General features: G+C 40.1%; 1 protein-coding gene across 6 annotated transcripts in view; it reads left to right on the top strand.

Annotated features, from left to right (window-relative positions):
* The window catches only part of COLEC10 (collectin subfamily member 10), a 451965-nt gene that overhangs the window by 148859 nt on the left and 287395 nt on the right, over positions 1–15711 (top strand). For 5 of the 6 annotated variants that reach the window (XM_079901499.1, XM_079901501.1, XM_079901496.1 and 2 more), the window contains one exon: positions 9138–9285. The gene's annotated coding sequence lies outside the window, so the exon portion shown is untranslated. Of the gene's footprint in view, positions 1–8858; positions 9286–15711 lie in introns of those variants that run through there. The other variant, XM_079901498.1, reaches the window with a different exon arrangement.

The following is a 15711-nucleotide window of genomic DNA, read 5'->3' as shown; positions in this document are numbered from 1 at the left end:
AAATAACTTTTTTATGTGGGAACAATTTTTCTTCTTATATATATTTGTGTGAACACCCATTGACACTTCAAACAAAACAGTGAAGAGTGTGAAGACCCCATTAGACAGGGATTGAAAACTGTCCAACATCCTCTGCCCATGTAGGGTTTTTTTTTTCATATTGGTAGGGAAGGGAAATATTACACCTCAGACTCCGGATGTTCATACCTTTGGGAAGGGTGGGTGAAGTAGGAGAGGTAGTGGGGGGAAGTGGAGAATCACTGGTGGGGCAGAGCCTGGAAAAAGGAGGCAGGAAATTCATAATTTGAAAGCTATTTTTTTCCAATGGCTGGTCTCAGGTTATTGCCAAGGAGAAGTCTGTATGAGAAAGAATAAATAAAAAGAACTGTTTAAGAGTTAAGCAGATTGTTGATCTTGCCTCTAGTCCATATATAACCCCTGCTTATAAGCGATCAGAAGTGTGCTGGGTTTGGTATATAAAGCTAATGGAAATCTGCTGCTGAGGATTAATCTACATCAGTGAAACAAAGGGACTATGGCTGCATGCAATAGCATGGATGAATCTTTCTTTTTTTAAACTATTCCCATATTGTTATTTTCATCACAGTTAAATATATCTTTAATAATCATTTTAGAATGTAAATTCTCACCTATTTAAAAAATTTTGGAATGGATTATTTGAGGTAGAATCATTGGATCAAGGGATATGAACTTTTTTTTTTTTTGGGCGGTGCGCGGACCTCTCACTGTTGTAGCCTCTCCCGTTGCGGAGCACAGGCTCCGGACGCGCAGGCCCAATGGCCATGGCTCACCGGCCCAGCTGCTCCGCGGCATGTGGGATCTTCCCAGACTGGGGCATGAACCCGTGTCCCCTGCATCAGCAGGCGGACTCCCAACCACTGCGCCACCAGGGAAGCCCTGGGATGTGAACATTTTAAGACTTGATATACTCTAAACTTTTGAGAATTATTAAAATTAATTTACATTTTCATCAGCTAAATTTGATGATACCTGAATTGCTTGGATGAATTTTTTTTAAAAGATTTAATTTTATTTATTTTTGGCTGCGTTGGGTCTTTGTTGCTGCTTGCAGGCTTTCTCTAGTTGTGGTGAGAGGGGGTTACTCTTCGTTGCGGTGCATGGGCTTCTTGCAGTAGCTTCTCTTGTGGTGGAGCACGGGCTCTAGGCACGTGGGCTTCAGTAGTTGCAGCACGTAGGCTCAGTAGTTGTGGCTTGTGGGCTCTAGAGCAAAAGCTCTGTAGTTGTGGTGCACGGGCTTAGTTGCTCTGTGGCATGTGGGGTCTTCCTGAACCAGGGATCGAACTCGAGTCCTCTGCATTGGCAGGCGGATTCTTACCCACCGTGCCACCAGGGAAGTCCCTCATTTGGATGAATCTTATAACCATATGTTGAGCAGAAGAAGCCAGACACAAGAGACCAGAGACTGATTAATTCTATTTAAGAAAAGTTCAAAATCAGGCAATTAGTCTATGGTATTAAAACTCTTGGAGGGGTGGTGACTGAAAGAAGGGGTGATAAAGTACCCTGGGATGTTTGAAATGTTCTATTTCTTGGTCAGGGTGATGGTTGATTGGGTGTGCTCCCTTTGTGAAAATTTATCAGGCTTTAACCTTGTAATTTGTGTATTTTTCTGTTTATATTTTGTACTCACTTTTTAAAAGATTACTTAAAAATTGTTTGTGTCTATTAGAGAGATGTTTGCATGCATGTGTGTTGCTTGGAGCCAATTCTGCTAAATTGTTGAATTTGCTTGTTTTTCAAATTAGTAGCTGACTGACATTTGATTTCTGGGAAGTATTTGTTAAGTAAATAATTTCCGCTTAAAGAAAGGAGCCAGTATGTCTTGGACAGTAGCCTGATGGTTACCTAAGTATTATGGGTTGGTATGTGCCCTTATCGCAAAGGCAGTTAAACCAAGAACCGAGTGAGCTTAGGGTGCTCTTATGAGCTCAGGAGCAGAGCAGTGAGGCTAGATTTTGGCAGCTTCATGGGAGATGAAAAATGATTTGTCCTCCATTGTTCCGCAGATCCTGAGATGTGTGAGAGCTACTGTGACCCTCCTTCACTCCATGGCCAACTTCTGTCTCTCCCTCTCTCACTGGAGGGGAGTAGGCATTTAAAAGACTGTGGTTGACCTGGTATATAAGAGATCAGAGAGAGAAAAAATGACACAGGAATGAGAAGGGAGAGGAGGGAAACAAAAGAGAAAAGTGAAGTAAGCCAAGAGAGATGTGTCGAGCAAATCTGGAGGTTGTGAACTTTAAAGAAAGACCAACTAATAATGACAAAATAGTAAGGTCTTCACACTATCCTATTTTTAAAAAACATGTTCAAAGTATACTTACTATATGTTAGGAACTGCCTCCATGCTATATGCCCTATATAATTCCATTTAATTTTTTAATATAAATTTATTTATTTTATTTATTTATTTTTGGCTGCATTGGGTCTTCGTTGTGGTGCGTGGGCTTCTCATTGCGGTGGCTTCTCTTGTTGCTGAGCACGGACTCTAGGCACACGGGCTTCAGTAGTTGTGGCTCGTGGGCTCTAGAGCGCAGGCTCGGTAGTTGTGGCACACGGGCTTTGTTGCTCCGCAGCATGTGGGATCTTCCCGGACCAGGGCTCGAACCCGTGTCCCCTGCATTGGCAGGCAGATTCTTAACCACTGCACCACCAGGGAAGTCCCTAATTTTAATCTTATAAAATTGAGGCATCAGGAGGATTTTGAACACAGTATGTTAGACTCCAGTCTACACATGTTCTTATTCACTAAAGCAAACCCTCTTATTCAGAGCCCACTGAGTCAGAATAATGATGCAATGTATTAAGTACCTACAGCATCTCAAGGACCTTTATTTCATCTTTTATTTTATAAAATCTTATTGTAGTAAGAAACGTAACTTGAGATCTGCCCTCTTAACAAATTTTTGAGTGTGGAACACGTTATTGTTGACTACAGGTGCAGTGTTGTACAGCAGGTCTCTAGAATCTGTTCATCTTGCTTAACCAAAACTTTATGCCCGCTGATTTGTCACTCCCCACTTCTCTCTTCCCCTGGCCACTGGTGACCACCATTCTGCTCTGTGGTTCTATGAATTTGACTATTTTATTTTATTTCTTTTTTTTTTTCTTTTTTTTTTTTGCGGTACACGGGCCTCTCACTGTTGTGGCCTCTCCCGTTGCGGAGCACAGGCTCCGGACGCGCAGGCTCAGCAGCCATGGCTCACGGGCCCAGCCGCTCCGCGGCATGGGGGATCTTCCCGGACCGGGGCACGAACCCGTGTCCCCTGCATCGGCAGGCGGACTCTTCAACCACTGTGCCACCAGGGACACCCTATTTTATTTATTTTAAAAAAATTATTTATTTATTTACTTGACTGTGCCACGCATCATGTGGGATCTTATTTCCCCAACCAGGGATCGAACCTGCGCCCCCTGCCTTGGCAGCGTGAAGTCTTAACCACTGGACTACCAGGGAAGTCCCTGAATTTGGCTGTTTTAGATACCGCATATAAATGGAATCATGCAGTATTTATCTTTCTGTGACTGGCTTGTGTCATTTACCGTGATATCCTCAAGGTTCATTCCTGTTGTCACATATTACAGAATTTCATTTTTTAAAGGCTGAATAATAGTTCATGTGTATAAATACCACTTTTTCCTTATCCATTCATCTGTCAATGGACATTTAGGTTGTTTCCTAAATGTTGTTTCCACATTTAGGTTGTTTTCCATAGTGGCTGCACCGTTTTGCATCCCTACAACAGTGTACAAATGCTCCAGTTTCTTTTGTACCTATGCATTTGTTTCCACCAACATATTTCATCTTAAATAATTTGTTTTTGTTCCTTCTGATCGATATGTGCATATGGCTACATGTGGTTCCCTGTGCCCATTTGTATCTGCTACTTGTTACTGGCTGTGACCTTATCATTTGGGATTCTAACCAATGGCAGGTCTCATGGAGCCACTCCAGGCCGCATGGAGCCTCTGGCCACTCTGCTCTGGGCTCATTCTTCCTCACCATCCCTCCTCCCCACCAGGGCTTGTCTGGAACTTTACCAGCTCCCAAGGGTAAAGATAGGTCACTGGGCAGATGACCATGTGCCTTTAACTGCTGACCCTGATTTGTGTGTACTGGCTTTGAGGGAGGATTCTTGTGGCTTCTTTTTACTCCAGGTTTATATTTAAGCAAAGATTAGATTTGCTGCACTCTTCTAACTGACACATGAAGGGTTGGGTGTGCATCATTGGATAGCATCCCACAAAACCAATGGGCTATAGAAGCCGATTGGCCCAAGTACACGTGATCAACTTGAGCATTCACATTTGAATGACTAAAAAATTTTTAAATGTGTATAAAAAAATTTTTTAAATGTGTAAAGGATCATCACAAGTATTTGAGTATCCATGACCTGCAAGTATTATGCCAGGTAATTTTGGGGATACAGAAGTGTGATGTCAAAGGCTGGAACGAAAACAACTGAGATCAGGCTGTCAAATACTGTACTGAAAAGCAAACTGTGCTGAATGAGGTAGTTAGGAAAAGGAGCTACCGATGGGCACATGCTAAGGTGGGAGACATAGTCACTTCAAAGTACAGGTAAAGTGATCTTTCCATATGCCTACACGAATGATCACTTCTATGTCTTTGCAAATCAGATACAATGATAACTGGTGGTTTGTGTAGAGTATGTCTTCACTGGCCAAATAAGTTAGGACATGCTAGTTTAAGCAAATGCACGCAGATTTTCTCTAAATAGGATCTTTCTGAGCTTTTTTAAAATGTTGCTTTCTAAACTCCAAGAGAGAGATGAATTTTCTAGTATCCCACATGTTTTGCACCTTGAAAACATTTTTATATGAGAGATCTTCTGGAACTAGTTTTTAGAAAGTCTGGAGATAATGGTTTGACATTTTCCAAGTCATCTGCCTGTCATTTCATGTTCTTCTTTCTTTTAAGTCTGAAGGAGAAAATCTAGGTAGCATAATGTAGTGGAAAAGGGACCAGAGAGTAGCCCAAGATCTGGGCTCCTCACTCAAGGTTGTTTTGGTTTCACCTACTAGGAAGATAAATCCACCCCTGCTGTCCTTAAAAAAGTGAACCTACTTGATACTCATTGACCCGGAGACTGCACCATCCAAAGGTTTTCAGGTTTTCTAAGCTAGGGAACAAATCCAGCTGTAAACCCTTTAGGTGCGTTCCCAACATGCATTTTTCTTTTATTTTAAGCTAGGGAACACATCCCGCTGTAAACCCTTTAGGTGCGTTCCCAACATGCATTTTTCTTTTATTTGCTCAAAATGCTCAGCTCTGAGCACTTATCTTGTGGTTCATTTTGTGTTTGCCCAGAACAACACCCCACAAATGGAATAGATCAGTGTTAGAAAGGTTCTAAAGGGATGTGTTAGTTCAAGTCTCCTGTTTTACACGTGAAGAATCTAAACTTTCTTTGGAGTTTGACTTTCCCTTGGATTATAATAGTAGTTAGTGTGATAATGTCACCTGATTAAGAGTCTGTGCCACTTCCTATAGTGGCACACAGAGGCTCTAGGAGCTCTCTGAGGTTTGAATCCCTTGACACAAGGCTAACCTATGGGAAATGCCCAGGGGAAATTCCTCAGTTTCACCCAGATCCTCTTACTCTTCTCAGACATAGTGATTAAATATAGTTACTCTTATCTCTTGGGGAAAAATATTCAACACAACCAATTAAGCTTCAAAAACTCCATCGGTCTGTTAGGGATTTACCTACCTGTCCCAGAACTACAAACCTCCCTCCTAAACACAAAACAAAACAAAACCTATTAACGTATCTTGGATTCTATTATATCAAGGGTCCCAGGAAATGATTGAGTTTAACACTTGAGGGTTTCAGAATAAGCGCTGGGGAAAATGCATGGTGTCTCTAAACCTCAAGCAATTTAACTGTGGCTGCCAAGGCATCCACAGAAAGAGTTTTTCAATTGGTATATTTATACTTTCTTTACTTAGTATTGATTCTAAATAAGGATAAAACCCATCCTTGATGGGAAGCCTATGAGTAAGAACAGATGAATTAAAGTTTGTTTTATCTTCCCACTTTCCTTTTGCTGTAGCCAAAAAAAGCCTTCCTTTTAGAGGCAAACGGGATGTATTCTAGAGGCGCTGCCGCTGCTTTCAGAACAACTAAATGATGAAGTGGTAGGACAGTCCAGGGCAACAACAGGAGTGCTGGGTTGTGGTGCAGGTCCAGGGCTCTGGAAACTTTTCACCTGTAAAACTGGGGGAAATAGACCATCTTGAAGGCCCACAGTTCTGTGAACTTCCTCCACGACATGCTGTATATTGATGCCCAGGCCTGCCATTTTCTAAACTCTATATTCCTCTGAAAACACCTGCTTTGGAGCCACTGATAAAGCACGTGCGCGCTCTCTCTCTCTCTCTCTCTCTCTCTCTCTCTCTCTCTCTCAGGTCTTGCAACAGACTGATTTCACCTTATATATTTGCTCATCAGTTATTTGCAGGATTGAGAATAATCTCTGGGTAATTTCCCTTATGGCAGAAAATGAGTGGAGAGAATGAATGACCAAGGTTTGATTGTTCAGACATCGTCCGCTCGTAGTTGTATGTGTGTGTGTTATATACAAACACCATTAAGTCAGACCCGCTCAAATAGGAATTGTGATGATTCTCCAAAACTAAGGTAGGGTTCGAGTTCATCTGTGCTTCGGGTATGCAGTAACGTTTGTGAATATGCAGAGAGATCATGTCCGTACTTTAAAGAACAGTCTCTTCCAACACTCTGGCCATTCTGCCCTTACCTAGGTATAATCCGCCCCTACTTGCAGCCTGTTTTCTAAGTCCTGGCACACAGCTACTCTCCCCTGTGAGGTGACACTGCTGGGACTTGGCTGATATGTTTTTACTTCCTGGAGTTCCCTTCCTCTCCCTCTTTCCCCTCTGTAATCCCGCTTATTTTATATGGTTCATTTAAAATGCCCTGAATAAAGTCACCCCTCATTCTCCACCATCTGGATTGACTGTTCTCCTTCCAAGAGTTCCAGAGTTCAGGAGCTCCATGATATTCTATTCGTATCTCCAATAGAGTACTTATTTCATTCTGCCTGATATCATAGTACGATGTTGAAAGAGGGATAGTAAGAGAGTAGAAAAAGAACAGACTTTGGAAATACTGAGGAGATTTAACTCTGGAATACTCTAGCTGAAAACTGTCAGGCAAGTTACTGAGCTTGTTCGAATCTTAGTTTTCTTCTCTCTAAAATGGACATAATAACCACTTTGTCAGCATAAAATGAGCTAATATATATAATGAGCGTAACGCCATGCTCATTGTGTGGTGGGTGATAAATATAGCCTGTTATTATCAATAAAAATGATATAGGAATTTTATCTTTTTGTCATTTTCTTAGTGTTTTCACTTTTGGAACACTGTATCTGTTTGAAAAGTGTTTGTTGAATAAAGAAACAACTCCCTTGACATATTTTAAATTCCTGTTATCCCTATAGAACTGCTACAAAATTTCATACAATCCTCCTAAATGAATAAAGAACAGAAATGTTTGATGAGGTACACAGTTTTTCCAAACTATTTAATTTATTCACCAATGTAGCAGTTCCATGAGGCAACACTTGGGATTGATTTATTAAATCGTCTTGAGACGATTGTCTTGAGAATTTTCTGTGCACTGGACTCTGTACTTGGAGGATAGCAGTGTTCAGCAATAGCAACTGATAATTGTTGCTCATCAGTAATTATGCCTGGACCCGGACATAGGGTTTTAGATGGATGAGTTAATACAAGCAATACCAACAATAATTTTATGAGGCAGATAGGAATATTGTCCTCATTTTACAAAAATGAAAGTGAAGCCCAAAGAGATGGAATAACTAGTCCAGGCTCATAGAGATAAAATGGCGGATACTGTATTCAAACCCAGGCACCTGACTCACCAAATCCACTGCTACTACTAATGCCAGGCGAGACTTTGTCCCCAGGCAGTTTCCACTCTAACTGAATAAAGGCAATCAGTGCAATGTAATACGCTCTCCAATCCAAGGAACTCTTAGGTGATTTGGAGCACATAGGAGATGCCGTCAGAAAAACAATGGATTTGCTAGGCATTCTGCCTTTTTTCCCCCCAGTTACTTCCTCAGTTAGACTAGAAAATTTCTTGACTAGTTACTGGTGGGTTTTCCCCTCACTTTCTCATAGAACTACTTTGATTCATTTAGCTGGAGGTTTCAACTGAGCGGGAAAATCAGCCTTTGGTCACGTTTACTCATTGGCTATGTATAGGAGTTACATTCGGTCATTCAGAGAAATCAACCATTTGATTGTATTCAGAACAATACTGCTTCTGGCCTCTGAACTAGATAACACTTCTGCTATCTCTAGTTCCTCTGATACAGCTCTGCAAACACTGCAGCAGCTATTCTCAGAATACTCTCTGCATGAACGTTGATTCTTTTAAGTGTGGCTATGGGAAAACCATAGAGAAAAGATAGAATTAGTATAGAAGCAGCAGGCTGGCCAGACTTAATTCAGATCCTACATGTACAACAACTTTTCTCAGAGCCACTTAAAGAAAGCATTAGGATTCCAAGGAGAAGGAATGATCAAATGAATAGGTGTCTTTAACCTGTCTGAGACAGAACTTGGTTCAGGCTCACAGTCTAGCAGTGGACACATGTGTGCACAACAAGGGCTGCAGAAAGCCTGGTTTTACAAAGTAGATGTGCACACAGTGGCATAGAACTGTGGAAATAATGTCCTTTTTATCTGGTTCTCCATAAAGTGAAATAGAAAATGGAGAGGCAGGCATGACTGGGAGTCTGGGTGGAACTTCTCCAGCTCACTTCCTGCTTGGTGGAATTGCCTTCAGTGCTGTGTACTTGCCCACAGCCTGGGGAAACCTGCAAGCGGTCCCTTGGCCTCGTGGGAATTTGTGTAACCTGTTTTGCTAAGGCTGACTAAGGCACGGTGTGCAGGTAGATAATGAGAATCTAGCAATTGGAGCTAAGTTTTCTGTACCTTTTATGTTCCAGACACAATACTAGACTATTTAATGATCTTGGCAACCCAATAAGTGCTTTTATTGTTCCCATTTTACAGGTAAAGAAACTGATGATGAGGGAGATTCAATAATGTGCTCAAGGACATACAAGGTACATGGCAGAGCTGGGATTTCCTTCAGCAGTCCAACTTTATGTCCTAAGCCTTAATCATTACGTTCCTGGATATCCAGTACTTCATAACACAGGTAAGTGGAGCCTCTATTTGCAAGTAGCTCTAAGAGCATACAAGCATACTATGTCAGGGATCCAGAGGCGTCTGGGAGTGCTAACTGTTAGAAAGTGAAGCATGCACCATCCTGGGATAGACATGGTCCTTTGGTTTTGGGGGGATAGGAGAAGCCAGATATACAGACTTCAGCATCAGTAGTGGTTGGGAGCTGGGAGTGTGTGGTTAAAAGGACTTGGAATGGTGTCTTCCTGGTGATCCAAAAACTGAGTTTTGCAGCCTACTGATGAACCCATTTTGAAGAAAGGCTGTGGTGATTTTCTTTGAGCCTAAAATTTCTTGCTCTCTGCTCAGACAGATAGGCATCTTTCATCATTGTAGTGCTCAAATCCAATATTGGTATCAATTGACTAGGAAAACGGTAGTTATTTTTCATTCAATGGATGAGTTTAAACAGATATTTTTGTTTTGTCTGTGGGAAACTATAATGAAATTGAACTAGCCTTCCAAATGCAGGTTGCACCATGTAATTAGGTGGATAAACATGGCTGTAGAAGTTAGAACTGCATGAACCTTTAACAAAAAGCAGAGAAAAGAATATTATAGACATTTATTGGTGAGGATATAATTCTGACCGTGGCCAAAGGAACAATGTTTCCTTGATGATAGCTTTACCTCTAGCTTTAGTAAATATGTGACTTTGTTTACTGCCCTGAAAGAGTGTGTTTTCAGTTGAAGATAGTCATTATTCATTTTAACTTTTGACATCAGAACTAGAAAGCACTGATGTAAAACCTCTTATTAAGTTTTCTTAAGGAGTGCCTTGATTTCATGTGGAAAAGAAGCACAATTTAGGGTACAAAACAGAAGCCTGACTCTAGTGTTTTATATACGAGGTTTAGGTCTTTCTTTGAAATGAGTGAGAGTCTGAAAAACTGTGATGTCTTTCTATGCTGTATATCCTCCAGCCATTTTTAGTGAATTGCGTTGTACAGTGTTTACTCAAGCCAGGTTTCTCCTGGGTATTTTCGTCCCTTTGAGCACTCTAGTCATCCTGTCAATCATTTTATGTGTTTTGTGTAGTTGGCATGTGCTTCACAGGTAATTATGAAAATAACAGTGCAATAACACCCTTGCACAAATATCTTTAAGCATTAGTGAGTAGGCCTGTGGGAGGGAAACTGAAAGGGGAGACCATTGGCCCAAATTATAAATGCATTTGAATGTGATGAACATTATGAAGTTACATTGCAAAAAGGCTCTGTTTGCGCCCTTGCATCGAGTGCATGAAAGTGTCCATTTTCCTGCACTTTTGTCATCACCAGATATTATTTTTCAATATTTGTACATCCAATGGGTGAAAAATGTCATCTTAGTGTTGTTTTAATTATTTCTAGTTCCTCGGTAACCACGAGGTTGAATATCTTTTAATATATATTGGTGATTTGCTCTCTTCTTGTTTTGAACTGTCTGTTCAAATCCTTTGTGCGTTTTCCTAGTGGTTTCAGTGCGTTATTCTTAGGCTTATAAGAGCTATTAATATTATGAGTATTGATATTTTTCGTAAATACTTTCCCCCGCTGTTCCTTGTTTTTTGAAGATTTTTATGATGTCTTTCAAAGTATCTGATTTGAAAGATTTAGTAAAATCTACCAGTGTTTCTGTATGTATTCTTTGACTTTTGTGTGCTACTTAGAAAGACTTTCATATCTCTCTATATAGATATATATATCTCCTATAGTTTTTTCTAGTGCTTTATGTTCATAATTCAAGCCATAATTTATTAACAGTCTTATTAGCATCTGTTTCCTTCTAATGCTTTTTGAAGCTTCTTTTATACATTTAAGGCTTTCATTTGTGTATTTAATGAAATATATAGCTTATTTGTTTTCAAATAGGTATCTACTTTTTCCAACTGCCATTTAAGTTGAAGCATCCCCTTTATCACATAATACATTGTTATATATGTTCATTTCCAGACTTTTATATTCTGTTCCAATTTATTTGTCTATTCCGGACAGTCACCCCAATGTTTTAATAATTGTCACTTTATATTTTGATTTGGTACATTGAGTTTCGTTTCTTTTGATACAGAACTTTTTGGCTCTTCTTGGAAGGTACTCTTTTTGTTAGCTTTGGGAACAACTAGTAAATATCCTGTTGAAAAATCTCAGTGGAGTTTTGGTTGAAACCACATAGTATATGTAGACCCGCTAGAGAAAAGAGAGTCATTTTTCCAAGCAAGGGTGTCTCCTTGCACAGGATGTCTGCCAGCATGTTATCAAGAACTGGTGCCTCTAAAATGTTTGCATTGCTCAACACTCCCAAAGTTAACACTGAAGAAAAATATTTCTCTTCTCTCCCTTAATGAATGTTAAGTCTAAACCCTGCCTCATTTCATCTGCAAAATGAAACCAAGATCCTAGGATGTCTGCCTGGGTGAGTTCTGGACATATCATTTGAGAAGCTTTGCCATCTGGCTGTAAAGGTGATTCACAGTGGGATTCCTGCAGGATGTCAAAATGTTGGAAAAATTATGAAAACCTGGGACTAGATTATTTAGATTAGATTCATCACATTTTCAATGAGGACCAGTTTTATTGGATTATATAGCTTTTATCTAAGGCTGTGCACACATGACTCCGAGAGTGCCACCCAATTCAGTTAATTCTCATTCAGGAAAATTATTAGTAAGATTCAACAAGACGACCTACAAATACATTATTTGACATTATATACACCAAATGTATTAGATAAATTAATAAACTTTTCACTTTTCCTTTTCTTCCTTCCAACAATGCCTTATTTTCTTTTTAAAAGATTGGAGAAAATAGATCCAATCTCCAAAGTGTAGTTTTTACTTATTATAGTGTTGTGAATCTTATAAATTGCAAGCAAATCTGAATGTTGAAACAGCTTGAGTAAATAAATTTTTGTATCTCCGTGTAACATAGTTATTATACAGCATTTTGAAACAATGAGAGATGGTTTGTTGTATGTAATGGCATGAAAGGTTGAAGCTATATTATTGAACAGAGGTGAATCAATCTGTTGGAAGCATATAGGATATGATCCATTTTTATTTAAAATAATTTGTAATAATTTCTATTAAACACCACAGACATATTTAAAGAAATATGAAAAACAAGCACTCATCTTGGAGTTGGGAAGTATAAAATTATAATTCTACCTTATACATATTTATATCATTTTAAAATTTTACAATGAGCATATATAAGTTCTATAATGAAAAACAATAAAAAGTTTCATTTTGGAAACCACAATTTTTAGATATCTATTAACGGTCTTACTTCCTATAATAACCTTTTATTATAATCATAGATTATTGAGAGTTGACTGTGATTCAGAAATCATGTTTTCTTCTGCTACAACACTATCTGTAGATCCAATTCAGAAGTATTAGCATTATTACAACTTCTTGAAAGATTACTAAGTGCCAGCCACAGAACTGTGTGTATTACATCGCATCATTTAATCTTCAGAACATTCCTTTGGGCTAGATATTGTCTGCATTTTAAAGTTAATCAAAACTGAATTTGAGAGTATAAGTCATTTGCCAAAGTCCTTCAATGAATTAATCAGCATAGCAGAGAATCAGACTTTAGCTTCTGATTCCAACTATGGCTTCCCCCAATATCCCATAAAACAATTTCCATATGGAAATGCATAAACACAAACTAGATAGACTTTTCAGAATTCAAGGCCACAACCTTTCTGTATTTCTTTTGTAGATTAACTTAGTAAGTTTGCCCAACAATCAGAATGGGTAAAGTGCATAGTTGACACTGTGGAAAATAACTGTTTGCTTAGGTCTGTAGCCTTCAGATCTGTTTTCTTGGTGAAAAAGTCTAAAGCCAGGCATCATCATCTTTCTGTTAGTTTGCTAGGACTGTGGTAGCAAAGTGCAACAAACTGGGTGTCTTAAAGAATAGAAATGTATTGTCTTACAGTTCTGAAGGATAGAAGGCCAAGATCAAGGACTCAGCAAAGTTGCTTCCTTCGGGGAACTGTGACAGACATTCAGTTTCATGCCTCTCTCCTAGCTTTTGGTGTTTTGCTGACATTCTTTGGGGTTCCTTGGCTTGTGTAAGCGTCACCCCAGTCTCTACCTTCATCGTCACATGCCTCTGTCCCTGTGTGCCTGTCTGTGTCCAAATTTCCCCTTTTTATAAGGACAGCAGTTATATTGGATTAGGGCCCCACCCTGCTCCAGTATTGCCTCATCTTAACTAATTACATCTGCAATGACCCTATTTCAAAATAAAGTCACATTCCGAGATATGGGGGTTAGGACTTCAACATATAAATTTCAGGGGACACAATTATGCCAACGACAGAGAGTAACTTCCTTCTCCCTGGACCCGAGGAACATGCTGCAGGATCCTCTCTTCACATTCGTAAGCTAGATGTCCCTCTGCAGCCCACTGTCTGTGGGTGAGAGCATCACAGTTCTGTGCAAAAGTCCTTCAGTATTCTCTATTTTCCTTCACTGTTTAGACACTTTGAAGAAGACATTTGATTTGAGCTTCTTGTTTATACTGCAGTCTTCGCTTAGGCAACCTGATGCTAGCTTTGCATGGTTACTTGGGAGGTGCTGTACATTTTAGGTTAGTTTGCCAGGCTTTGGGGGTAAGACTAACTTCATTTTTCAAAACCATCCCATTCATACTTCAGAAGAAATGCAGACCTCTTTATGCAAAGCATTATACTTACTGGGGCTTCATACATTTCTGAGGCAGGACCCTCATCTTAAAAACTTACAGTGTCAAACATATATTTTTTTTTTCTGAGTTGCAATCTCCTAGAGTAACATAGAAAATAACTAGAAGCTTTGAACTGGAATTAGCACTAGTCAGTAATTTCTTGTACCTAAATAAAAGACCCATGATCTTTGGATCAGGTTTTGTGCTTAGATGTAGCTATGAGGATGTTAAAAAAAACCAAAAAACAAAAAACTCATGGTGGCAGACACTGAGACACTGCTACTCTCCTGCATATTCCTTCTCTCTGCTTCCAGTTAATGCAACCCACTTTTTAGTAGAGAAGCAACACTCTCTATTTTCCTCGAAGGAATTCCTTGTAGCCAAACCTGTGCTCACCATGTGACCTGGTTTTGGCTAAAGAAATGTGAGCAGAGGTCTATTGGATAGAGCTTTTGGAGGAGCTGTCGTTTTTGTTTTTGTTTTTGAGGAGTTGTTTTTGGTTTTTGGTGGTTTTTTTTTTTTTTTTTTTTTGTCTCAAACTGTGACACTATCATTCTTAGGTTGTAAGATGCTTGTTCTACCTTCATCTGAGCTGTAGTCAGAAAGATGAGGGAAACATAAAGGGCAACAGCTACATGCAGCTAAGAAAGCTGCAATGAGTTTTGGTGCTTGAGGACTTTCATGAGCAGCTGTGACAGCCCTGAACTTCCCTCCTCTGGACCTTGTTAACATGAGAAAAATAAACTCTTACTGGTTAATATGCTATAACTGGATTTTTTTTTTTTTTTTTTTGCGGTACACGGGCCTCTCACTGTTGTGGCCTCTCCCGTTGCGGAGCGCAGGCTCCGGACGCGCAGGCTCAGCAGCCATGGCTCACGGGCCCAGCCGCTCCGCGGCATGTGGGATCTTCCCGGACCGGGGCACGATCCCGTGTCCCCTGCATCGGCAGGCGGACTCTCAACCACTGCGCCACCAGGGAAACCCTATAGCTGGATTTTTGATACATGCCGTTGAGTTCAATTCTGACTGATGCATCAACCGTCTCACATTGTACAATATAGTGCCACCAGCTTGAAAATGCTTCTGCTATTTCCAGGAGGGGCTCCCATCAACGGGCTCTCACTGTAAGAGTGGCAGCTACTGTGACTTCCAACTGATAGCAGTGGTGACAGCCTGCAGAAGTTTGGCCCTCCGCAGCAGCTCTGGGAAGCAGTGGATCTTTGAATTCCTTGTCAAAGCTTTAGTGTCTCTCACATGTCTCCAGCAGGCTCCAGGCAGATGCTGAGTCCATGTTAAAAGGTCAGCCCAAGGTGTTTTTCCAAGAATCCTTGGAGAGCATGTACCTGTTGAGTTACCTCCTATATTAGTTGGACAGCACATAAGTCTTTCAAAGAAAAATTCTCGTAGGGAACTTGCTGAAAGCTCTCTGGAATTGGTCTGAGAAAATAAACTGGAATCCCACATGGTATCATAATTTTACTGTTTACCTACTTAATTTTGCATTTTCCTGAACCCAGCACATCTCCTAATGCATGTAAGTGGGAATTCATAGTCTTTAGTTGTTTGCCATTTTTCTGGAGCATCAGGAATTAAGTGATTAGTAGGCCTGACAAGAAACTCATTTTCTTCTTTCTAGTTATCCTCTGAGACATAAGGACATGGTTGGCAGGGGATGGGGGAAGGAGGAATTGGGTGTGACTACTGATGGTCCTGAGGTAGCA

The sequence above is a fragment of the Stenella coeruleoalba genome (genome assembly GCF_951394435.1).
Source record: "Stenella coeruleoalba genome assembly, chromosome: 17".
In the NCBI taxonomy this organism is placed as follows: Eukaryota; Metazoa; Chordata; class Mammalia; order Artiodactyla; family Delphinidae; genus Stenella; species Stenella coeruleoalba.
Note: the sequence above shows the minus strand (reverse complement) of the source record. Positions and strands in the feature narration are given on the sequence as shown.